The 25682-nt window shown below is 44.9% G+C and overlaps 1 protein-coding gene across 11 annotated transcripts in view; it reads left to right on the top strand.

Annotated features, from left to right (window-relative positions):
• EVA1A (eva-1 homolog A, regulator of programmed cell death) overlaps positions 1-25682 on the top strand; it is a 213428-nt gene that overhangs the window by 140013 nt on the left and 47733 nt on the right. For 3 of the 11 annotated variants that reach the window (XM_072858385.1, XM_072858384.1, XM_072858375.1), the window contains exon 1: positions 19470-19569. The exons of 1 other annotated variant lie outside the window; for it this stretch is intronic. The gene's annotated coding sequence lies outside the window, so the exon portion shown is untranslated. 7 more of the 11 variants (XM_072858376.1, XM_072858377.1, XM_072858387.1 and 4 more) reach the window with 7 other exon arrangements.

Here is a 25682-nt window from a genome sequence, read left to right as displayed (position 1 = left end):
TCCTCTTTGTAAATGAAATCATAATTGATGGAAAAATAAAGCAATTGATGTAATGTAAACCTCCTGGAGTAACTGAGAAGGTGCTACAGAGGCTTCCCAGCAGTTATACATTGAGAAACATTCTTAATCTCCTAGATAATGTAGAAAAGGAATGACATTTATTAGCTACAAGTCCTCACAAGCTGAGGATGCAGTTTATAAAACTGTCTTTGACTCCCCCTCATTTTCCTCCTTTATTGTAATCCTTCACCATGGATCATTTTACGTCTAAACTCACCTTCATCTGTTATCATACTTCAGTGATTTATCGACATCACAAACTTCTGATTAATAAGGCTAGAAGAACATCCATCAGAAGAACTGAGAATGTGTGATCATTTCCTCTCAGGCTCTCATTAGCTGTGGCTTTCCTTTTGGGAGTTTTATCTTTGTCTTTCTATTTCCAGACTGAAGCATATGATGTTTAAAAATAATTTCCTACAATTAATCTTCTGTTTCTCTGGGCTTTTAAAAACTTTGGTCAAGACGGAATATGATCTTGATATTGTCAGCTGAAATAACTAGAAAACAACCCAAACTGTCCATAAACACTCTTAATGAATGAGCAGGCAAGTCAGAATTAATAGATGGCTTGATTCAGCTTCCTTCATTCAAGATGGAGAATACAAAGTCCTACAGATAATCCTGTGATCATATAAAATGTTTGTGGGATAGGTAGGAATTACACTCACAGTGTCTTTTCTAAAAGTATTTCCTTTTTCTTTACATTGCTTGGGCTTTAAATGACATGGGTTGTGGTGAAATGCACCTCTGGTATTTTCAGATTGCTATGCCAAGTAAAATGGGAAAGGTTTTGTTTTAGAGTTTCCATACTAAGTTCTCCTTTTAATGAGACACTCCTAGGTTAAAAATACCTTTCAAAAGTGACTTCCCACGTCTTTTCTACATTAGTGACAGACTGGAGAAGAAAATGTGGAGTACGCCTGAAAGTGATAAGTTGAGGTTAGAGGTCTAGCCAAAGTCAAGTGCTAGGGAGTTTCAGCTGTAGAGAGCTGATGCTTTGAATTATAATCAAGTGATTAATGTTTCTAACATAAGTGGGTTTGGGAGTTACAAGGACTTGCAGCAACAGCTTGGATAAGTATGGTGAAACCTGCTTTTAGAGATATTTTATTTATAGCACATTCATTAGGTTGGACAGAATGGACAACATGTGCTTATGTGGTTAATGATAAATCCATCTGAGGACTAAACTAGTCTGCTGAGTTATAAGAAAGCTGTTTGTAGGTCAGATTTTTCTGGAGAGGGGCGGACTTGAGAGAAACAATTCTTATTTGTTTGGGGGGGAGGGGCAGGGAGAGGGGAGAAGCTGAAACCAGCTTTTCTCCTGCTGTAAAATACGTAGGATGTAAATGTTACAGATCTTCATTCATTTTTAAAGGTCATTTGCCTGTGAAGTCTGTGTAGCTGGCTTCATAAATACCAAAAATAACATGGGAAGGAGCAGGCGTGCCTGGAAAGGTATAGGAATATTTTTTATGAAATAGCAGGTAGTCTAATGTTAACGTGTGAAAACTGCAGTGATCTCTATGAACTGCAAAAGCCAGAAAAGGCTTCATCTCTGTGGCATTATAGTTTTGCTTGTGGGATTCAGACATTCTAGCAGGAAATGAAAGGTATTGAACAAAAAAATTGTATGTAAGACTGTTCCTTTTGCTTGAAATCACCAGACCTTAATCCTGCTTCTGTAAGTGGTTTAAGATAGTCTTTCAAATAGAAGTAGTTTCCCCTGAATGATAAAACAAGGTGAGAGTTATAGCTAATAAAAACAATGTTTTGGCACATCATTAGTGTTGTGGTTTTAGTTATAGATCTACCAATATGATAAAAAAGATTGGTTCCCTTCTTGTAGCCCTATCCAGGGTAGTGCGGGTTGTTCATCCACAGGTCCCACTGTTTCCACTGTGGACCATGATGCCATTGGATTTCAAACTGAGCTCTGGACAGTTCTCATTAAAAAAAAAAAAAAAAGGCAAGACAAACAAAGACAAACAAGTAAAACAAAGCCCTTATTAATTCCCTTAATATAGCACGCAAATGCAAAAGTGTGTTATTTCTCTCTAGAATCTCATTAGTTGCTTGTCTGGATAGGACAGCTAAACCTTGCAGAACTAAACACCTCACAGGTAAATGACTATCAGAAAAGGATTGCATGTTGCACGTCCTCACAAATAAACAGGCAAAACCTGTCCTTTCGAGATACACCTGTTCCCTGCTGCTAGTCTTATTTTTAGGTAAAAATAGAAATGTGATGTTTATTGTCAAGGAAGCTAATTGCAAAGTGACTACTCTCAAATGTGTTGCCCATACATTTTCCAGGTGTTGCTACAGGTGCTATTTGTGAGTGAGCTTAGTTTCTCAGAAGTTTGAAAGTTGACTGAGTAAGTATTTTTAGAGAGAGAAAATGGCACCTAGCAAAGAGATATTCAATTATACACATACATGTACAACAAAACCAAGTACAGGAAGTTACCCCAGATTAATTCACATTGAAAACTCATTACTCCCAGTATAAGGAACTAATGAAAGACACGGTGGCTTCTCCCCTCTCTTGACACCTTGCAATCCAGAGTGGATGCCCTGCTGAGAAGATACACTTTAGTGCTGCACAACTTATGGGGCTCCAGTAGTAACTGCATGAAACCTAATGGCCTAATCAGAATCTACCTCATTCAGAGGCTACGCAAGATTACTTGTTTCTTGCATCAAAAGGCATGATGACACTATTATCATATTTATTTTATAGATATGAAATAATCTATGCTCTGTTATGCCAGGCAAATGCATATCTTGCTTTTGGCCCCCATGTTAGACACTGAAAAATTAGGTGCAGAGATTGAAAGAATTAGCTAGGCTCCCTCCAGAATCCCTGGAGCAGGAGGGGCAGCTCCAGAGGTGATTCATCTCACCTGTCTCAAACTATGTTTGGATAAGACAAATTATCCTCCACAAGTTCCAGTCTCTCTTTATTAACTACAGAGAGAGACAGCACAGGTATTTAGTTCCGATCTACCTTTGAGATGGCTAAGCTGAGTGGAGAGACATCCTACCCCGTGGATTTAAGGAGCTGCACTTGTGCTTTGAACCGCAATGGCAAAGCTCTAGGGATAGACATGCTCCTTGCCTTAGACAGCTTATGGACAATCAGTGTCCAAAGTGCAAGAAATAAGGATGTTAAAGCTGTGTAGAAAAGTCTGAGACTCACAGGGGCAAGCTTGCATTTATCCAAGGCTTCTGGATGAAGGAAAAGTCTTGTGAGGCTTTCGGATAACTTTTCATTCTGAGACTAGCAGTATTTTAGTTAATTGGTCAAGTTAGTGTCAGGGCCCTGCCACTGGAAAACTTTTATCCGTGGTGTTAAATTTTATTGTGGTCCCTGTTTATCTCAGTCCAGCAGCAGCTCTCTGGCATGGCTTGAACATTAGCATTGGCCAGAGCTCGTTCCCAACGTGCGGTCTGGATAGGGCTGTTCTCTTTTGGAGGTTAAGTGCATTTAGCCTCCAACTTGCGTGTGGCTGGACTGTGCCTCCTGGCCCCAGGGCCAAAGACCAGACCTGACCCTGTTTAGTTCATTAGAAGGTGCACCAACAGTCTCTTACAGCCTCTTCATCTTCTGTTTTTATTATTTTACTTTGTCAGGATCAGAACCATGGGGAAACAGGTATAGTATGCTGGGCTTGATACAGGGCTATCCTTACTTTGAAATAGTATGGTGCTATCTAATTCCCTTCCGCTGTTCTCTCTAATCTGTAAAGACCTTGCAAATCTGATTTTGGCCTGGATCCCCTAATCTGCGTCATGGGCTGCCCTGTTCACTGACTTCAATGGGCCACACTGGAGTATGTCAGGGTCTGGAGCTGATAGTAGTTTTTTGAGCTGGTTGAGCAAACAGATCTGCAAGACCTCTTCTTGACAGTACACCAGATCTGATCTGAAAGGAGACACAGCCTTAGACATCTGTTTTAAGGGCATAACTATTCTGAGCTTATTTGAACTCAATACAAGGCTCTGTTTATATTTCTTTGATTAATTGAAAATAACCTCTTGTTAAGGGAGTGACAACTGATACCTTAAGATTGTGCTCAAGTCATTCACAAGAGCGAAAAAAATACACCAAAGGTTAGGCAGGTCAAAGCCCTTGTTTGGATCAAAGCGTATGTTGAACACTGTATAAATGCCAAATCTTAAAGTGTTTTGTATTTAAGGTTGAAGTTTGGAGTAAAACAATACTATAACAATAAATCTCTAATTCAGCTTGTTAACATGCTACCACATTCACAAAGGCACAGCAAAGAGAGAGATGCTTCTGATGGAGCAACTGGATACCAGTCTAAGTGTGTTAAAAATTTCCAGCATAGGTGAGATCATTACTGTAATACCACATCCAGTTCTGGTAGGCACATTTCAACAAGGACTTTAATGCAATGGAAATGGATCTTGAAAGAGTGACAGGCACTATTTGTGGTCTGTCCGTAAAATCTGCCTTACCGTGAGAGTCTAAAAAAGCTCAGCTGATTTTATTTATTCAGGACAAGCTTATGAGATAACTTGTCTGTGCTTTTGTAAGGTTGAGCCTCCGTGGTGAGGGAACAGCAGGCTCCAGTTTCCACTTGGAGCTGCATGGCCTGGGTGCTTTCAACCAAAGTGCTGGAGGAACCCCAGCTATGCATGGGCTTGAAATATTCCTGCTGTGCTGAGGGTAAAGTGAGGTTGGGCTGTACCCTGGTGGACTGCAGCCCTTCTCTGCCCATGCCTGATCTGTAGCTTCCTGGAGTGGACTGATGAGTGATGGCCAGGGTTGAGGGTGGAGAGTGAGGCCAGACAAATACAGATTAAAAAGGCAGTCTTTCTTCTTGACAGGGTGATAGCCACTGAAATAACTCATGTGGGGTAAACTGTCCTTCGCTGAAAGTCTCCGATTCAGGGTAGGATGTCTCCTTGAAAGATGCGCCATAGTTCGTAGCGGTTCTGGTGTTAGTTTGGGACACAACTCTGTGGCTTCAGCTATGCAGGTGATCAGACCAGGTGATTGAAATGATCAAACGAGTGATCTCACCTGGCCTTAAGATATCCCTACTAAATAGGAATATTTTAAAATTCTTATTTTAATAGGAATATTATATTCCTATTAAACTGACTGGGAGGTGGAGAGGTCTCAGTGAGGCCATCTTTACCCTGGGAAAGCTCAATTTTAAGGAAAAAAAAATCTCCCACCACTTTCAAATTTGTGGCCAGAATGACTATGTTTATATTTTCTTTTCAGGAAGGAACTGAATCTGAGCTTAGACCTGGGTTCCAACTGTCCCTAGAGCTTACTGTATCTGGTGGGACAACTTTGAGCAAGATGAGGGGTGATTCACCTACTTCCAAGTGAAAAGTTTCCATTTGACCTGCTCCTCAGTCTGTAGTGACCTGTTGTGCGGGCATGTCATCCACCCTACAGTGGTGGTGTGGGCCCCAAATTGGGAAGACAAGAGGACCCCTTGGAAAGTCCCGTGGGCTCCTACCAAAGGGTTTATGGCACTGCTTACTGCAAAGGCAGGTGGGATTTGCAGAGAGCCTAAAGTCAAGCTAGGTCTGGGCTGCCTGCAAGCACACATGCATACCAGGTGTTAGGTCTAAAGGATGCTTTAAAAACTGCCACCCAGTTCGATAGCGGTTGTCCCCTTGTACCCAGCGTGTAGAGAGGTGTTCAGAGGATTTGCCTTGCTGGAAGATATCCATCCAGCTTTGTTCAATTAAGGCAGTATCTTGCATCCATCAAGGCAAAGGTTTGACCACGTGCCCAGTGTGATTTTCTATTTCTGTGGGTCATGCCATCGTCATGCCTTGCCGGCGCTTGGGCTGCCACCTGCCTTGTCCCCAAGGCGTGTGGAGCCATGTGCTCCTCACCAGGCTGGGCACAGGACCCCAGCAGCCCTGGCCCAGCTCCTCCGCCGTCCCCATGCACCGGGAGCTGTGGGCAGTGCTGTGTTTTGGAGCAACTGCCTGCTACCCCAGGCAGAATTAGCTGGGCTCTCGCAGGCAGCAGCTGACCCATGGGGTGCAAGGGGGACATTGCTTCCTGCCTGCTGCCCTCAGGCACAAGCCAGAGCATTCGAGGAGTTTAGAAAAGCCAGAAAGCTGCTGAAAACAGCGTTTTGCTCTCAGTGTCTATCATCATCACACCACTCCTGCTCAAATAAATAAACTCTGACGGGAATCCCCCCCCTTCACCCCCCCCCCCCTTCATTCCTTGCTTTAATAAAACTTGTCACAGTGCTGGGGTTTTTTCCAGTCAGCAGATTTTTAGGCTGGTTAATGAGGGGGAAAAATTTCTCTTCTCCCCCCCCCCCCCCCAAATTGCCTCCCCTTTCTTTCATGTCAGGGGCCAAGTTTGGATTGGAGCCTGGTGAAGTTTCTCTGTCATTTCCTGTTGCTGCCCTCCTCGACACTCGCTCCCGCGCTCAGCTCCTCTCTCCTCTCCTCCTGCAGACGCACACGGCGTCCGCCCTCCTGACTGGCGGCTTTTGGGGAGGATGTGAGAGGGCAGGGGCATACCTCACACTCTTGCCTGTCACGCCGCATTCCTGCTCTCGCCATCCCCACGGGCTCAGCTCCCAGCCCGCCGCTGGCAACGCTGAAGAACCGAACGGTAAAACAACTTTCTTCTCTCCAAGCAGCTCGGCTGTACTTCCCAGGCTGCTGGCGAACCTGAGGCAGCGATAGCAAAAACGTCCTTCTCTTTTGCCAACTTCGCCGCCGATGGCCGTGGTCCCGTCCACGCAGGTGGTCAGGAGCGAGGTGGCTGTGGGATGCCGGTGCTTTGGGGGGCGGGTGGGCGAGGGGCTGCGGTGCGATCCTGCGGCGTGCGGGAGGGACGGGAAGGGAGCGCGGCTGGGGGGTGCCGGTTGTGTGGGAGCCCAGCCTGGGTCTCACTCCGTAGGAGAGGTCAGCATCTGCGAGGGCTGGCATCGATGCTGTTTTGCAGATGCTGGTGGCTTGAGATGACTGATGGAAAAAAGAGCTATGTAAGGGAGGGAGAAATCAGTGAGGGGCTGTACAGAAGCCGGGAAGGCAGTGAAGGGAGGTGAGGGAAAGAGCAAATTTTCACTTGCGTGTTTGTCTTTCAGCTTCAGTCTAGTGTTTACAGGCTTTTCCTAGGGCTTGCTTGCGGTAGCGTTCAAGGGGTTTGTGGGTGTGTACGGTCCCAGTGATTGCTTTTCTGACCAAAAAGGATTGATACTTGCGGGAATCTGTATTATACTCGCTTGGAGGAGCAGGCAAAAATCAGCTGGCATCTGTAAAAACCTGCCTGTAATGCCTTTCCTCTGACATTTCCTTATTTGCTCGCTAAATGCACATATATTTATTTATTTGGTAGGAAAATGACACAAATGCTTGTGCTTTAAAGTGGAGCGACTGTGACTTCATGTACTATTTCTGTCATTCCTGACTCGTTCGGTCTTGACTGTTTCTTGGACAAACAAGGCGTAACAAACTGACGGAGAAATCCCGGAGCATGTGCTGGAGCCGGTTCCCGGAGCTTTCAGAGTTAAAAGGCTTTCTTGAACTCACTGACACAGGGCAGTAAATTTCAACGTGTCAGTAAGTGAGGGGAAAAAAGCGCTTGCAGAGCATTATACACAGGCAGATACAGTCAGCGCTGCACAACCCCAGGGTCTTCACAGGCAGGATTAGTTCCCAACACCTCCAGCTACTCAGAAGCATTTAGAAAGGTCAATTATATGTACAGTATTTACCAGCTAATTATAAGTGGGGGAAAAAAAGCCTTGGAGTTGTCCCTGGGAAAAATGATCCTAAGGCTTTGTGTACAGTGTGTTTACTTCCAAGGCATTGCTTGATTCATGTTGCTGCCTCAACTCCCCCCCGTTTTATGTTAGTTTTGCAGTAGAGTCCTCTCTGCCCCCCCTTCCCATAGGGAATGCAGTAGAAGAAGGTACAAGATGGGGAATGCAGGAAGGGGGCTTTGGGCACACCCTGAGCACATCAGTCCTTCACCCCGTCCTCCAGCCGAGGCCCATCACCTCCCATGGCTGGGGAAAGTTCAAGCTCCCTGTCCAGCCTTGGCATCCCTTGTCTTGCTGCCATAAGCTTTGCCTGCAGTCAGTTTCTAGGTAAAAGCTCAAAGTTTGTTTCACAGTTCCTATATAAAAGCCACATTTTTTTTTAAATCGAGTTCAGTAGGAAATACTTTTTTGGGTATTCCCATCTCCCAGACCCCTTCTGAGTACTGTGCTACTCCTTACTGATTTTTCAAAAAGTATTATTCACTTTCAGCGTTCCCCACAGCTGGCTTATACCTGTACTATTGAGCTGGTCTGTGTTACCACACTGGTGATACACATAGGTCGGTCTGAGACAACTTCTGTGTGTTCCTGGGAGTTAGGATGGGCCAGGACACTCCAGAAAGGCAGTTTGGATGCGGCCACCTTGTTTCAGAGAGTTTAATAACATGTAGGTGTCAGGCCGTGCCAGTTGGCTTCAGGGCTGAAGAATGGGCTCTGGCACGGTTTAGTTTACTAGCAGAGATGTAGCCAAGTGACTAATGAGCTCATGTAACAGAGGGAGGAGAGAAGCTGTAGCAGGAATCACTCCCAGCACCTCTAAGGAGCTGAAAAAACAGTATTTACCTGGAACTGTGCTCTGTATTTCTTAATATGAAAGGAAAATGGAGTGACAGACTGACATTTTTGCACGAGTCCAACAGACAGCTCACCTCTGAGGTGAACTGAATCATCGCCTGTGCAAGGTGACTGGGGGGGCTAACTGTGCTTCAGGTGCTGCTTTTGGGTGCTTGAAGGGTGGATAGGACCTGAAATCCTTCAGAAATCCATCCTTATATATAGGTGTTGAGAGATGAGCCTCTGTCTCAAATGCAGTTTTAGGTAGTCTGTTTCTAAACCATCCTAAAACTTCACCTATGGGTGCTATAGTGGGAGATGAACATAATTTAATCCTTAATTATTTTGGATCTAAATGTGAATTTACTTCATTTTAAGCTGACATCAGTCCACTGATTTCAGTGAAGTTATTCCTGATTTACAGCAGTTGAGGGCAGATAAGAATCAGTCCCTTCATATCTGCTTTTTTCTGTGACTTGCAAAGGAGAAAGCAAGACAAGGGAAACCCACTCAGGGTGAGATCACGGTGGGAACTGAAGGGCCTTGAGTACCACCAAGAACTTTCTGGCTTTTTTGGCTTTCTTGCTTGCCCTAAATCTCAGCTTTTTGTCCTGTTAATGGAACTTTGGCTCCATATAAAAGCAAATGCTGGGTGCCTGCTTCTACATAGAACTGCTGTAAAAGCAAAGACCAGGGTCCCTGTCCCGTCTCTCTCCTTGTGTGAGCGTGTTCTCCACACCACACTTTCCGTGCTCGTGTACCCTTGACAGATGAGTCAAGGGACGGAGATTCCAGTTCTGCTGCTTACCTTGGGAAAACGCTCTGGAGCCCAACAGACTTTACTGTCTGGAAATATTTCCTGTTGCACAATATAAATTGTCTGTTTCAGTTTAATCCTGTTGTCTTAAATTACATCACCAAAGTACTACCTTGAGTAAAGTCTCTCTTTGCGGCAACTTCACTGCAGTGGGGGAACCAGTATTGTAAGAGGCCTCAGGTTGTGAAGACTCTGCAAGAAGGTGGAGCAAGCACGTGCTTCCCTTCCCCCTTTCTCCATCTTGCACAAGGGCAGGGCAAACAAGCCTCGCTTTGTAACAGCTTAGAGGTGCAAGTCTGTGCTACTCCTAGACCCCGAGCCAGACCCTTTGCTGCTCCGCAGGCCCACGGTGGTGACTGAGATCTCCAGGAGAGATCTCTCATCACTGGTGGCTTCTTATGGCTCTGGTGGTCCTTTTCTCTGAGCTGTTTTTCCCTGCTTCAGTGCTTGAGCTTGGTGTGGTGCTCCCTGTCCTGCCCGAGGTTGCTCCAAGGATGCTCTGCTGCTCCCTGGCAGCATGTTGCCAGCCATCTGCTTCAGTTTCTGCCAGGGTTCACCTGGAGAATAGCAGCAGCATTTGGGGTAGCCTTGGCCCGGTAATGTTTGTGGGTGCTTCCCAGCACAGTCCTGGCTCTTTCTCCAGGCTGAATCAGACACACTGTGTTCATCCACTTTGCTCTTGTGTAGCTCCAGGTCCAGTTCTTGTGGTATTTAAGTGCTGATGCAGAAATTAAGGTAACATTTACATGCTCTAGTGAGTCTTCAGCTCACCTGCACAAATCTCTTGTTTTCCTTCTTCTAATGCAGTGCCACTACCTGAGGACATTCCTTGCCTCCTTGCTCCAGGGAGCTGTTGATCCCTGCTCTGTTTATGGGACATTGCCATCCATAGCAATGAGGACAGAGATGGTCAGCATTGACCAGATGATATCCCTGCTGATGGCCAAACACAGCCGAAAAGGTGCATGCCTTCTTCCCTCTCCAAACAGTATCCTCTTTGCTTTGGCTATTTTTAAACATAGTTGCTGCTGGAGACTGAAGCTCCCTATCAGTCTGAGCCTTGCCACCATGCACTCATAGCTGTTTAAAATGGATTAATGCTGAGGCTGGAAGGACAGTTTTTGCTCTTCTGTCCGCTGCTTGGGGCTGCCTGATGTGTTGGTGGTTGTGGCAGAGCCGCTTGCTTTCCAGTAAATCGGCTAAGGGCACCAAACAGCTTGAAGCCAGAGGCTTTTCCTCCTTACTCCTGACTTCTTCTGGAGTTGAACTGGCAAGAAGGAGGTGAAAGGCCTCTGTATCCCATCAGCAATCCCCTCAGTCATCCTCTCCCTCCTTGGAAGTGTTATTTTTGGTTAATTCACACAAGTCTGGGCCTCCTTGGTCTATCCTGTGGGAGGAAGCTCGAGGCTGGAATTTTGTAATACAAGCCAGACTTTTCTCTGGAGGCAGAGTGGAGGAGGGCACTCCTGTTGCTTCTCCAGTTCTTGTTAGTTCTTGATCGGCTTAATATGGTAACTGTGAAAGGTTTTCTTTCCCCACGGAGAATGAACTTGGCCTCTGAGGAAGGTCAGCGTTGAGGTGTTCAACCTGAGATACCTGATTTCTGCAGAGCCACTGATGGAAATCCCAGCTCAGGGTGCTTGGACCTCATCTTCCTGATGCAAGTTCCCAGCGGTTTACTGGGGGTGAGTCTCTCTGAATGCACCCCAGGCCATTTGCAGCATTGCAGAACTGCAGTGTTGCTAAAAACAAGGAGTTGTCCTCCACTGTCCTTGGCCAGAGTTTGTTCTTACCCTGAGGAGCACAGAGCAGTTTTTCCCCTTCCACACCAGCAGCAGCTGGTTTTCACTGGAGTAAGCACATTTTTGTACCTGCTGTTTGGAGAGCGTTCTCAGAGGCTTTCTGTGGCTATGGAAAAAAAAAAGGATCTGTCCCTCTGATTTCCCTTGTGACCACGGTATTTCAATGTTCTCCTCCTCCACTGACCATTGGCAACAGAAAGACCACCACTCCCTGCTCTCTCCTCTTTGACCGTCTTACTTTGAAGTGGGGGTTGTTTCTACAGGGGCTGGTGCAGTGGAAAGCTGAGAACATCTGAAGTTACCATAATTTAAATACACAGGCGCTACCTTACCTTAACTATGCACAGAGAGCTTGCTAATTAAATCTGAGTTTGCTTCTCGGTCATCAGTCACTGTACTAAGGCCAGAGATAACAACAGGTGAAACCCATATCTCATCCTCAGTGGTACCTGACACACTACCTGTAAAATACTCTTCTGGAGTTTCCCAGCTGGACTTAGTAGCACTAGCTTAATAATATACATCCTGTGCTCCTTTTAGTTTGCTAGTCACTGCGATTCCCCTCTAACATAGCCTAAAATTATGGAAATTATGCTTGCATTCCTTTTTTTTCCTTCTTCTTTATTAATGCATACATGGATGTATAGTCTTCAGAGATTTATTTTTCTTTAATGAAATCAGCCTCCTTTTCCTGGCTAGTGTAGTGCATGAATGTCACATTTAAATACGTGCTTTCAAGTTCAGTCCTTTCCCTCAGACATATTGCTTTACACTATATTTGGCTGTGTTAAACTGCAGTGCTGATTTACTACATCAGTGATCATGAAAGACTCTAATTCCTCTGACTCCTGGTTTGTTGCTTCTCTCTATTTACTATCCACAATGCTCTGGTTTTTGGAATAGTTGACAGATTGTGAACTTAAATTTCTTATTTCTTTTCCTCCACTTGATACAATGGTTACAATCAGATTAATATATTTAGCAGGTTTGGATCTGATTACAGAGCAAGTACAAAAAGCTCTCCTGAAAGCAATGATGCCATGAATGTCACAGCAGTGTGTGGTGCCAGGTACCAGGTGTGCACAGAAAAGAAGGGGTAAAGATCTGCCCAAATTGCAGGGAAGATCCCTTATCTCTCTTCCACAAGCAGGAGCTGGAAGCAGGGAGTGATCAACTGCAGGTGACAATCCTCCTTGCTTCCTTTTTTATTTTCTTGAAGAAGTCTGTAAGTGTTTTCTGTTCTCTGCTGCAATTCAGAAGTGATGAGGATGCTCTTCAGCCAGCTAAGGAGGCTTGAACAGCACCGAGCATGCAAGGAAGGGTCTTGTCTCCTCTTGAGATTTCTATCCCAAAGATGGTCACCTCTCTTCTCTGTCCAAAACCTGCAACTGTTGGCCTGTATATGGAAGCTCTGGGTATGGGATTTGGTCAGCCAGAGTCTAAATAGCTTTCAGTATTGAGTCTTACTGTTTAAAAAGCAAACAAATGGAAAAATTGGGAATTCCCTCCTTTTTGTTTGCATACTTGAAGAAGCACTGGCTAGGCAAACCTGCCAGGCATGCTGACTCTTCCTGACCGACTGCTTTAAAACAGGGGTTGCATTTGGTGACAGCAAGAGTGGCAGCAGAAACCCTCCCCAGAGAGGAAGGAGTACACCGTGGGCACCATGACAGTAGTTAAGTCAACCTCCGTCTTCTGCTTGCGCCTTCTTGCATGGGTCTGCATCGCCTCTCCTTCAAATGGATGCTGTGTCAGGCGGTGAACATCTTGTGCACCTCTAGTGAGAACTTCCAGCTGATATTTAGGAAAGGCTTCTCTGCCATGTCAACCAGTTTCTGAGAGGACCAAGCCAGGAGGTAGGTACCTATTCAGATATCTCTCTGGCCTTGGTGTTTCCAGCTGGCTGGCTCTCAGCGGTTTCTCACCCGGCGTGCGGGAACACCTAATTGCCCTGCACAGACACCCTGTCTCCCTGGACCATACGTGTACGCTTACAGGTTCTGAGTCACTCCTCAGAAATTCAGAGCTCTCGTTTTGGCTGCGCTGGATGCCTGAACACTTAAGATAGGTGCTCTGGGTCACGCTGCTAGGCTGGATGTCTACAGCTTTGTTATTGTGACATCAGGTAAGGCTTTTATTAAATGTGGCCTGAAGTTAACTTTCCAAAGCTCAGCTTTTGCAGGTACAAAGGACAGGCTACAATCTGAAGTATTGTTGGCCTTAATCAGTATTTGCAAAGCAGTATGCACGGCACTGCCTATTGTTGTTACTAAGAGAAATTACGTGTGTTAGGAAGTGGATCACATGGCTATCATGCCATGCAATCTGACTTTATTTTCCAAGAACACTAAATACTCGTTGATTCTGTCCAGACCTTGCCTGTTCTGTAATTTTCTAGAGTTGTCTCTGTGAGGCAGGAGCTTGCTTGCAAAGAAAAAAAAAAAAGTATCCGTCCAGGGCCCTAGTTTGCTCTCTGCACAGCTTAACTGTGCAGCTCGCTGCCAAGCATCACACAGCAGAGCAGAAGGCAAGGCAGAGAAGCGCTTGTGAATCACCATGGAACAACATCAGACGAGCCAAGCAGACCCATGTGATTTTAGGCAGGGCTCAACAATTTCATTCCTTTAGCTTCAACCCAGGGGGCAAATTTGTTCATTTCCCTGGCATTGCAACAACGTTAAAGATTCTGCACCCATTTGCCCTGAACGGGTAGGGTTTCTGCTCTGAAACACTTGCTGTTCCTATTGGGTGTGAGAATAGCAGTTAAAAGAAAGGTGGAGGTTCAGTGGGACCAATCCTCACGTACGCTAAGCTGCTTTTACCCCGTCCTGAGTATGTAAAATATCCTTAAAGCAAATGTAAATGGTGTAGTCAAAGTAGTACAAGTGGATTCCAGAATCAGACAAATAGGTTCCCTACTCTGAAATGAGTAAGTTTTGCAAGCATTTGTGGGGAGATGGATACCAAATTGTGAGTTGTCACCTATCCCGCTGAGACAGATGCTTAGAATGAAGTGCCGATGTCTGATGGCCACAATGGATGATGGAGGGAAATTTTAGGAAGGTTGAGGCATCCGTGTCTGTGGGCACTGAGTGCTCCAGCGGTTCATCTTTCCCATGCACTTGGTGCATGCTGGCTCCTGAGCCTTGTCTGGGAATTATCTGGGAGGGTACCAGTTGGCTTGGACTAAAAGCATGTGATAGGTGTGTAATAGCATAGACAGTCAAGTTCCAGCACCTATGCTTGTGTCCTGAACGGTTTAATTCACTGTTACAGAAATAGCATAAGAGCTTTCTTGACTTTTGATTCTTTCCTCTCATGGCAGAGGTCACATAGTTTGAATCAGCTCAGAGATAAAGTGAAAGTGTACAGAAAACAGGAAAAGACAACCTGAACCGTGGAGGAAGGAATAAAGGTATTTTCTGGGAAACAGAGGAATGCAGACAAAGGTATGAAGAAAATCATCTGCTCGAGAGAAGCAACCTCGAGGGGTGGACATAAAACTTCCTAACTTGCCTTTCCATGTCTCCTGGACAGCCTAGAGTTATTTCACAACAGCGCATTTTGAAGCAGGCACCCTAAATTATAGCCCTATTGCAGTGACTCTTTGGCACCTAATGTGCCCCTGTAGCCCCCAGGACCACTATGGATCTGACGGGGAGACTAAGTGCAGCTGGAGGAGCTAAGAAGCCTGCGTCCTCCACCAGTCCACCATTCATGATGATAGGAAGGTCATTTTATCCCATTGCAAAATGGGAGTGCTACCTCAAAGCCATCTGTCAGAGGTGTCATTCCTTCTTGCTTGCAACATGCTGGAAAAATGAAAAGCTCCAAGTGACTGCTGTGTGTTATTAATGAGGGAAGGTTGGAAAAAATCTCCATGCCTTTCTGTTGTACATGTTGCTTGAGAAAAGACATGCTATCCGTGGTGAGACCTCACAGCATGTAAATTCTCAAAACATATATGCATAAGTTTGAAACTGGAGGTTTTGTTGACCCTGGAAGGAAAACCAGATTCCAAACTGGGGCTCAGAAAAAAAATCTCCCGTTTCATCAATATTTGCTATTGCTTTATTGATGAATGGATGCAGCTTGCCTGTGTTGTGGTTTTTGTCCTGTTTATCTTCTGAATTTGCCTACATTTTATTTCTGGGCAATTATAGTTTCAAGAGCTGGGCGCAAGGTAGGCAGCTGAAGAGCCACATCATCTTCTTCATCCTCTCTTTCACTGAATTTCCAAGCTTGGGGTCTTGCCTTTGAGCAGAAATTTTGTGATGGGGACGGTAGGGACTAGGTTTCTACAGGGAAAATGTGAACCTCCATCAGGGTTTGAATTTTGGTCTGAAGAAAACAACCTGATATTTCAATCTGCAAAATCACTTTGGGCCATAAGGACCTACAGATTAAAAACTCATAGTATAGGAAAACTTAACATAAAACTTCTATGGCTTTTAAGGGAATGATTTCTACCTTGTTGTTTCCATTGAACCATGTGACTTAGAGAAGTACGAAGTAAACTTGCTCAGAACTCCTCAGGAGGAGACATGGACTGCTTGAGGGTATCTGTGAGGTTGTTTTCCCCTTGTCCGTGGCTGGGTAGTTGATTCAGCTGTTGTGCTGCCGTGGTGCAATTTATATTGACAAGTATTTCTTATAAGGTTCAAAGGACAGAGAAGAAGTCAGTGCTAAGGCAGGCTGCAGTTTTTGTGGGGAAACATCTGTAGTCCCTTGTTCCTTCTTCTAAGTATTTAATCTGTTATATCCCTATGCAGATTTTGGTACTGTAGGATGATACCGAATTGTTCCATTTGACTTCAGTTCAGCTTTTTTTGCCCTTTCGGTCTGAACGTAGGCTCATTACGGCTGCTGTTTACCAAGAGGCATTGTAGAAAACTTCTAGCATGCATTTATTTAAATAACAACTGATATATTCTGGAGGATAGGCAGCATGGAGTAGCTATAGTGCTGTTTCCAAAGAGTTTAAACGGCATCCTTGGCAAGAAAATAGAGGAAGGAAAGATCTGTTACATGTGCTTGTGTATTGCCCCTAGAATAGGATCAAAGTTACAAAAAGAAACTGTGGTTTTGTTTCTCCACAGTTGTTAGAGTTCACAAACTTCCCAGGATCTACATTTCAAGGCTTTCATCAACCAGATTTTGTACATTTACATTTGTTCAAAATAGTTTCCAGGCAGTGGGTGATTAGTGGTTAGAAATGGCTTGCAGTTTGGTGATAATTTGATTAAGTGAAATCCTTAGGAAAATGAGCATTCCAGATCTTTCATGTTTCCTTGCTTCACCTGTGGACCACGACTCCTTCCCCACCCAATCTCACAGGAGACATCTCCTTTATCTCCTGCATTTCAGAAAGGAAGAGGTGAATGCTAGTCAAGAAAGACAGGAGGATGCGTCCAGCCAGAATGAGCAGCAGGAAAAGACATTAACTCCAAAAAAATACCACTTTTACATTTTTCCAGGAGGACTTAAAATACAGTAATTATATCCCTCTCCCCAAGATCTCCATGTACTCTGGTTCTTTTGAATTAATTCAGCATTAAGGACTGTGTTGTGCTACTAGCAGGGGGCTGAGTAGGCGCACTGCAGAGTAGCTGAGTAGGCACGCTGTCTCCAGAGGCAGAGGAAACACAAGATTCATGGTATCTTGAGGAGACTCTCACCTCCTCGACATGCCAAGGAGGATATCCCCCAGTAACATCGTCTGGAGCAGCACTCCTTCATCTGCAAGTCTGAGGCAGTCTGCAAACAAATGAAGATGACCCATACCTGTACATTTCCATGCTGGCCAGTGAGCCTGCAAAGAAAATGGAGGAAATAAAGAGGTAAATATTAAAAGTTTAGCCAATTTTTAAAATATGTATAAATGAAAATAATTTTCTAATGTTGTGCAAGCTGGGCCATGGATATATATTTTTTTTAATATTAGTGGTCCATGTCTCCTTGTTTGGGACACCCTGACCTGTAGTAGATTCTCTCAGGGAGTGCATCCAACTCCATTTACAGGATCCATGTATGGAGAACATGTGAGATCCCTCAGTAAGATTTTCAGTTTAAACCTATTCACAACTTTATGTGGAAAAAGAAAGGTCTGGAAGTCCACACTCAGCAATATAGTACGCATGAGACTCAGTTAATTCACCTTGAAAGAGGCCTTTAAGAGAACTTGCAAATGCGTGCTGTGTTAGGGATAGGACATGGGTGAGCGCCCAAGAGCAGCACCAGATAAACAGAAAACATTGCTGGAACCTATCTGGGAGGTCATGGGATCCACGTAGCTGGCAACATTGCTAAGCAGATTGGTTTGCGCTGTGGCCGATTTTTCTCACAGATGGGATAAAAATAAGATAGATTAAGTATAGCCAAGAAAAAATAGTTTTGCAAAGGCTTGAGCAAGCTGTGAATGTCAGCAAAGGGAGCCAGTAATGTAAGCAAACTTCAGAGAAGGAAAGCTGCAGAGAGTCCTGCCAGAGAGAGCAAAGGGGACTGGTTCCGCACACTGGCTGGATGTGGGGTGTGGGGTTGGCTGGGCAATTAGGTTGATTTGTGTCTTCTGTGTTTACCAAGGCAGATCCCAATGGAGAGGGAGGTTTTTCTTTTGGCTAATAAATATTCCTGCCGCTAATTTAAAATGTTTTTCCCTCCTTCTGTGGCCCTTTGAGTTAACCTCTGCCATGCCAAGTCATTGAGGCTGATAGGCAGGTGCTGAGGTCCCTACAGAAATGTGGAGCTCCCTGTCACTGCTGTTAATGTCTGTTCTGCTTCTCCAGGGTTAGATCTACATTTGGCTTTGATCTTGCACCCAGCTTTCCAGCAGATCCGCAGGAATGGCCAATTTAGGCAAGGTGAGGAACTGCTCCCTTAAACTGGATCTTGTATCAACAGAGCGAGCAGCAACGCCTTGGCTGTCTGTGCTGTAGGGTGCTCGCCAGCGAGCATGAAACTGCAGTTAGGATGTATGATGGAGCAAAAGCAGATAGTGTATCAGGGCTTTGGGTTGCTCAGATGGGCAATAGTTACTGCTTCTTGGTGGCTCTGTAGTACCTGGCTGTGAGCTTGGTCTCAGGCAGCGGCACATCACCTGCCTTCATTTAGTTGGCTATGAAAACCGATTGTTGATTTCTGCTCTTCCTTTCCTTTTTTTGGAGAGTCATTACATGTGGGTCAAGGCTAACGGTGTACTGGGGCTCCATACATTAAGTCTTCAGGGGTGCTGATGCGTAGAAAAACCCCTTACCTGGCAATAAGAGAGGGAGACCAAGTCTGAAATGGTGCTCCTCTGATTTGGCAGTACTTACCCTGCTTTGGGGAGGTGTAAGGGGCATGGCGAGAGGGAACAAAGGCCAGAGGATATAATTCTCCACTAAGCAGCAGTTACTTGTTGGTCTCTGAAGTAGTTACTTCAGACAGGTTTTTAAATGCACTTAATTCAGACAGAAATAATCTCGGTGAAAGGGGTGTTGGGATTGTGCAGGGAACATTCTTGGGTTAAACATCTGCCTCTTTTTGGTTAACAACCATATTTGTTACATTAAAACAAATACCACTATCTGACCCAGAGAGCTTGTGGAAGGGGGCCAGAAAACAAACTGTGTTGCTACTGACGAGATAATGGATCAGAAATAAAACATTGCAGCACTAAAAAAAAAGAAGAAAACTCAGTCAAAAAGCTGTTTCTCATTTCTTTTTACATTGCCCTGAAAATTCAGACAAGTGTAGTTTTTCAGCTCAGCCTCACTTTGTAGAGTTGGTGGGTTTTACACTTGGGGAAAGAGAATTATAACTTTCCTTTCCCACGTTGTTTGAGAACTGCACAAGAAATGTGCCTGAGTGGCAAAGTTCACTCCCCTCCATGCGTTAGGGCCAGCGGTTTGATGGGCTTTGTATGAGAAATAGTAACCAGATACAAAAATTGTGTCAAGACTCTCAGACGGCCAAGACGGAGTTGGATGTAGGCATTCACTTTGGCCCTCTCTCCATTGCTAGTGTCTCTCTGTCTGTATCTGTGGAAGTGATGCCATCAGTGCCACCGCACCAATCCCTCTGTCTGTCTGGCCAGCCACATCGGTCTCCCATCTGGGTATGATGCAATTTCCTTTGCTTCTTTATTGTGAGATTAAAGGAGCTGCCTCTTCTCCCTTTTCCTTGTAGACAATTTATTGTTTCTGGATTTAATAACTTTCCGTATCTGAGGGTGTCCTGCAGATGGATCAGGAGCAAATACGAACATTGCAATGACAGCATTTTTAAGGCAAGTATCTACAGTATAGGCTACCTGTTTCCTGATCCCCCTGTTGTGTATGGATCAAGACTCATGTATATACCCTAGCTGTCACTTCAAAGGCAGCTTTGACCAATAGGTATTGTTCCTTATAGTAAATTTAACAGGAAAAGTATGTTAAATGTCCTTCTGGTAGCTGTTGGTAGGTTCAACGGTGACATAAATAACTGCTTCAGAAAGTTCAGAGTTCTCCTGTTAGCGTTTTGCCCATTGGGTAATATATGTGTGGGTAACATATGTGCTCTTGAAACAGTGGGACATCACTCCTTATCCCCAAGTTTTGCATCTGGAGATCTCTCCTACCCAGAAGCTTCCTTTGGCTCTCTTGTTATATAGGGATTTACTTTAATAAGACATTGAGCTGGAGATGTGGCTGGAGTCAGTAGCTCCACCCCACCTCCTGTAGGGGCCAGATGTAATTCCATAAGGTCTCACAGGACTACGCTATCTTAGCACGTGCCATCCCGTCCCCTGGGAGTTGGCCCCGCAGCTGTGAGTTTACCTGTGCTGAGCTGACTGTGCACAGGTTGGCTCTGCTGAAGCTGTTTTGTCATTGCAGCTCTGTGCCCCACGAAAAAGCTCTGTTTGTGGGACCAAAAGGGACTGCTTGTTCTTCAGCCCAAATGGTCAAGTTGTTGCCCTTTCGGGCTCTCTAGGGCCCAGTATCAGTCCTGACGCCTTGAGGGACTTGCCCCATGATGTGGCTGTTCTTTCAGGACACAGCTAACTAAGCCTATTTATTTATTTTTATTGTTAAGCACAGGAGTAGCATGAAGAAATACAGACATCTGTCAGCTTTGCAGCAAGTTGTGGAGACCACTTCGTAGCGCCTTTGGGTTGCTTCCGTATTTCCAGTTGTCCCATTTTCTCAGATGTAGAAGACTCCCCCGAGTCTGAAACTTTGGCCTTAAGGTTTCCAAGGGCTGTTTCTTTCTGCAACAGTTCTGATGGATTTTTTTGTTTTTCTAAGCAAAACTCTGCATGGGAGTGCGCTTTCCAGTTGTACCTCCTCAGTGGTGTTAGCCTTGTTGGTGATACATGTCCAGGTCCCATTGCCATAGACTGGCAATGTGGGTGAGCATCTCAGATAGGATTTTGTGAAATGACCCTCAGAGCAGTGCCTTGCTTCACCATGAGGTTGTGAAGAGAAGTGTTTTGGAGACTGGGAGTTGTTTGGGCACTGCAGTAGATGGCAGCTGCATTAAGTACATCCTCACAACTCACATTACATGGGGTCTCATGCTAGTTTCAGCAGAGACTCCAAAGAGAAAATTCTTGCATGTCTGTGAGAAGTCTCTCTTGCCTGGAGCCAAGACACGGAGGAGAAGCAGCTGACACAGCCACCGTTGCTCTGCTTATCTTGTGTGTTACTGTTGAGGGCTGAGCTTTGGCCAAGAGTGTCTTCTGTCTCCATGCAGACACTCTGCCATGACTCTGTCTGGGCATGCACTCTGGCTCAGAGGAGGCAGGTAACAGCTCTGTTACGTGGCTGGGGCTGACACCTGCCCGAGGATGTCTTCTCCTCCCCTATGATGCTGGGAAGCAGGTGGTGGGATTGGCTGAGCTGTGATGCTGGAGGAAAGGAGACTTTCTCCTTGGCTGCTGGGAAGAAGCATACAGGTCTAGTCATGCTAACAGGTGGCTTCAGACTAAGTCTTGTCCTGACTGGCTCATTGCAGAAGGTCTGGGAGGATGCTCTTCTCAGGGTTAGGTGGTTACCAACATGCACGGGCAGTGGATTAGGGCTTGAACCCATGCTTGTGTCCTCAGCCTAAAGTACTGCGTAGTCTTGTGGCACTCCTGTTTTGCAGCTGAACTGAAGATGGTTGGTCAGAATGTATGAGAGGCATGTTTGCAGGTTTAAAGGTCTGTAAAGCAGTCTGGTTGCTTTGCTTAATTAAGGCAGTGTTGGAGAGGGAGCTTGTCATCTGTGGTAGAGGGACAGTCTTTCTGCACCCATCTGCAGGTATTTCCAGGGCTTCGTGGGTCAGTACATTCCCACTCCACGTTCTGTCTGTTATAACTGAATAATTAGTAATTCTCCCCGTGAGAAACCCCAAATCTGTCTGTTTTCCTGGCCAACTGATGAACAGTAATAACCAATGAGCAGCTGCTAACACTGCAGAAACAGTCCTTATCAGAGGCAACTCAGTGGCTGATAATTATCTCCTTCAGGGAGAAGCTTTGCAGGGGGAGTTCCTGCCTCACTAGATCTTTGCTTCACTTGAAATTATTTGGTTGTGTATCTTGGTTCAACATACCTCCAGTCCTTTTAGTTGGTATGAAGCTTCACAGCTGGAGTCTCCGTATATGGAGCCCCATAAGGGCTTGCAAAGCTCTTTTCTTTGAACGCATTGACACTTCCACCTGTGGTAGGGCAAGGAGCGATCTGCAGGGTTTAGCACTCACAATAAGCCCCCGGATGGGATGGGAAGGCACAGGGACCATGTCGCACAGAGGATTTTAGGGCTTCCCTCTGGTAGAAAGGGGGTTCCATCTCTAGTGACTGTTCACAGCCCTGCAATGAACACAATCTAGATCCTTTGTAATGATACCTTTTTTCTTCCTCCTCAAATAAAGGGTTGCTTTACTTACCTGGATCTACAACTCCATCAGCCAAACTCTATAAATAAATTTCCCAGTAAAGACATAGCTAGTCTCTGCCAAAAAGTTTTTTTGCTCGTGTAGTTTAACTCTATTGCTTCGAAGGAGAAACTAAGCAACAAATAGAGTTCCTGGCCCCAGTGTGAGGTACTCTGTTTGCATAGCCATGTCAGGTGTGTGACTTTTCACACGTCTCATTGACAAAGGGTTACTGGCAAAATGTTTATGTACAAAATGAACCAATGTCATTTACCTTCTCCATCTGCTGGAGAAGGTCCAGTCCCACTCTCCCACCCTTTACCAAAAGCTTAATGGAGAGAGCTGCAGGGGTGGTGGCACAGTGATAGATGCAGTAGAGAACAGAAAGAGTTAAATGCCAAGTTTTGCTGCAGAGCTTTTCATCGTCACAAGTGGGGCAAGTGGAAACACAGACTGAATAAATGGGTCTGATGATGCTGGACTGTGAGCAGGTTTTGAACCCCCAGTCCCCCCAGCACACCAGCACTTAGCCCTCGGTCTCCTGAGTTATACAACATTACACAGCCCTCTTAAATGGGCCAATTATTTCTCTATGCAAGAGCGACTCGGAGAGATTTTCCTGTCTGTTGACTATGAAATATATATTTCATTTTCTTCAAGAAAGCCCGTTTTTATTTGCAATTTGAGTGAAATCAATATTCCAAAATGGCATTTCAATAAAATCAAGGTTGTAAAGTAAACAGCGTAATGAGAAGACAAGAGCTGTAAATAGATTTGCAAATGTCAGACAGTTGATATATATTTTCAAATATATAATTTGATTTCACAGTGATAAATATGGGAAACTGATAGCAAATGAACAAGAACTACAGAAGGAGAGGAACGATGTGAAACTGCCTATGTTTTTCTCCTTAGCTAGTGGCAACCTGCAGGCATGTGTGGGACTCCCCGGGGTTGAAGAGGGAGGACAGGTATTGCTTTTATGTATGGTCTTGGCTGGAAAAAGGCAACTTTACACTATATTTAGAGCCTCTACTGTTGCAGCAAGTCAGCTCCTGGATTTTTTTCCTCAATAGTGGGATGCATAGGGGTTAAAGGAGGAAGAAGGCATTAGGGAAGGGCTGCAGGGGGTCATTGCATGAGTCAGTATTGCACTGATGCCCAAGCCGATGGTGCTGGAATCGCCGTCTCTCCTATGTCTGTGCAAATCCCCAGCTTTACCTAACCTTTCACATGCTACACAAATGACTCCCACTTGCTTTTCCCAGGAACGTGCGGTGTGTTTCTGCTCTGCTAAGCAGTGGCCACGTTCCAAGCAGCAGCGGCTGCATTTTTATGCTCTTGTATTGGAACAGGACTCGCATAGTTTGAATCATCACTTGCCGTCACCCACAGCAGAAACGCTTGTGCTTAGAAACTCGTGAGATCATCCCCGTAGCTTGCAAAAAAGGTTTGGCATCTTTCTGGGGAGAAAAGCAACTGAAAAACTGAAGAAATTATATGTCCTAGCTGTGAAAGTTGACACAAAGGAGGCAAGTGTAGAAGTGCCACATTACCCTGAAATGGCTTCGAGGTGGTGGATGAATAGCAAACAATGCTATATATTTTTAGTATTTTCTTAATCACAGTATCCCTCCCTAAAATGTCACCCTGATTTCCCAAGGGATTGTAAGAGTCAAAGTTGGTTGGTTTGCAGGCCAGAGACGGGTAAATGGACCTAACTCACCTACGAATCAAGCTTTCTAAATTAATTGCTATTATTTTGATTAGAAATAAAGTTTGAGAACACTTTAACATGAAATAAAGGAAGCTTACAAGAAAGTAATTGAAGTAATAATCTGTTTGAGGGGAGAATTGAGATATGATTTCAAATTGGTAAAAAAAAAAAAAAGACAAGACATGAAGGCTGAGAATTAATACAACCAGCATCTCCTATCTTTGCAGAGCTGGTGAGCAGGGATGTGACATTTGGGAGATGAAGAGAGCATTGCTTTGGGCCTGGAGCTCTCCATCCTGTTCATTTTTCAGGCTTGTCACCACCTGCACGTGCATTTTTGAGAGTGGGAAGTTTCCCGTCCATCGGTGAGCGATTCGGGGGGTTGGTGCGTCTGCACGACTTCTGTGGTGTCCAGCAATGGGCTGAGCTTTGCTGAGCTGCTGTTTGTCACCTCGCTGATTTTAGCCGGGCGCTCTAGATTTCCAAACAATGGTGACTTTTTAAATTCGGGAAACTGTTGTCGACATCATCCTAAAAGTGGCCTTGGGCATTTTCTTTGATGGGGGAAGCAGTTGTGGTGCTGCCACACTTTGCTGCCAGGAGTCTAAGGTAAGACTCAGATGTCCCAAATTTTCCTGTCATTTTGTCTTAATCCAGGAAATTAGGCTGGCATCTCTCTTATTCCTGCTGGTTAGAGAGACTTAGAGCTTTCATTAAATGCTGGATTTAGATCTTAGCTAATAAAAAGCAAAGAAAAATCATGCACGCAGTCTGGCAGGGGGATTGAATATTTGTGCAATATGAAAGGTCCTCTCAGGTGCGGCTTGTGCTGTATGGTTTGTGTAGTGTTCAGCAAGGCCCTGTCAGTGCTGGGGTTTCCTGTTGCTCATAGCATTCCTTTACTATTACTTTTCTTTTCTGTCTTGCTTTGTAGAATTTGATCTCTGCTTTAAATTAAGTTTCTGGTAACGTGTGCGTTCTGATTATTGCAATGTGCCTTGCTGAATAGGGATCATTCCCTTCCTCAGTCTCAATTCACTTCACCTTGGCTTGTAACTTTACTTTCTGGGGAAAGGAAAGGTTTGTTTTCCTTTAGGATTGCCGGAGATGATGGTCTTTGATTTCTATGTTTGTGGCCTGAAATCATTCTCAAGTCCAGCCTGTCGTATCAAAATGATTTACTTCTTTCATTGTTTGAATCTCCTCATTATTTCTTGCCAATTCTGTGTGTGAGAATGTTCATTCCTGCATTTACCAAGGCTTTCTGTGTCTGACTGGACTGGCAGGTTCACATCTGTCTTCCATAAGGAGGATTTTGCAGACAAGAATGCCTGGAAAGGGATTAAGCCTTGTTGTTGTTGTTGTTGTTGTAGTTGGTCCTGAGTTTGTTGCTGCTGAGAGGATGATAAATGCTGTGCACAAGGCACACCGCAACGAATGCACGTCCCTTGGAGGGGATGGATGTAATTGTCTCTGTGCCCGTAATCACCTATATTACAATTTATGTTAATGAAAAGCCAGCAAGTGCTCACAGTGCAGCGCAGAGCAGCTCTGAGGTTGTGGCAGAGGGCTGCCTGGTAATTCTGAGGCAGCATCAAAAATGGATAAAGCAGGACTTCAGGGGGCTGCATATCTGTATTTTCCCATCTTAAGCCTGTTTGTGTACTAATTTCCTACGGATCAGGCACCTCCATTCAATATATATTTGCTAGTGGTGGATAACAAGAGAAAAGTTCTGTCCATGCACTGAACTAGCTTTTCTTATGTTTCTAGGGCTCTGCTA

The sequence above is a fragment of the Ciconia boyciana genome, chromosome 3 (assembly GCF_034638445.1).
Source record: "Ciconia boyciana chromosome 3, ASM3463844v1, whole genome shotgun sequence".
Taxonomy (NCBI): domain Eukaryota; kingdom Metazoa; phylum Chordata; class Aves; order Ciconiiformes; family Ciconiidae; genus Ciconia; species Ciconia boyciana.
Note: the sequence above shows the minus strand (reverse complement) of the source record. Positions and strands in the feature narration are given on the sequence as shown.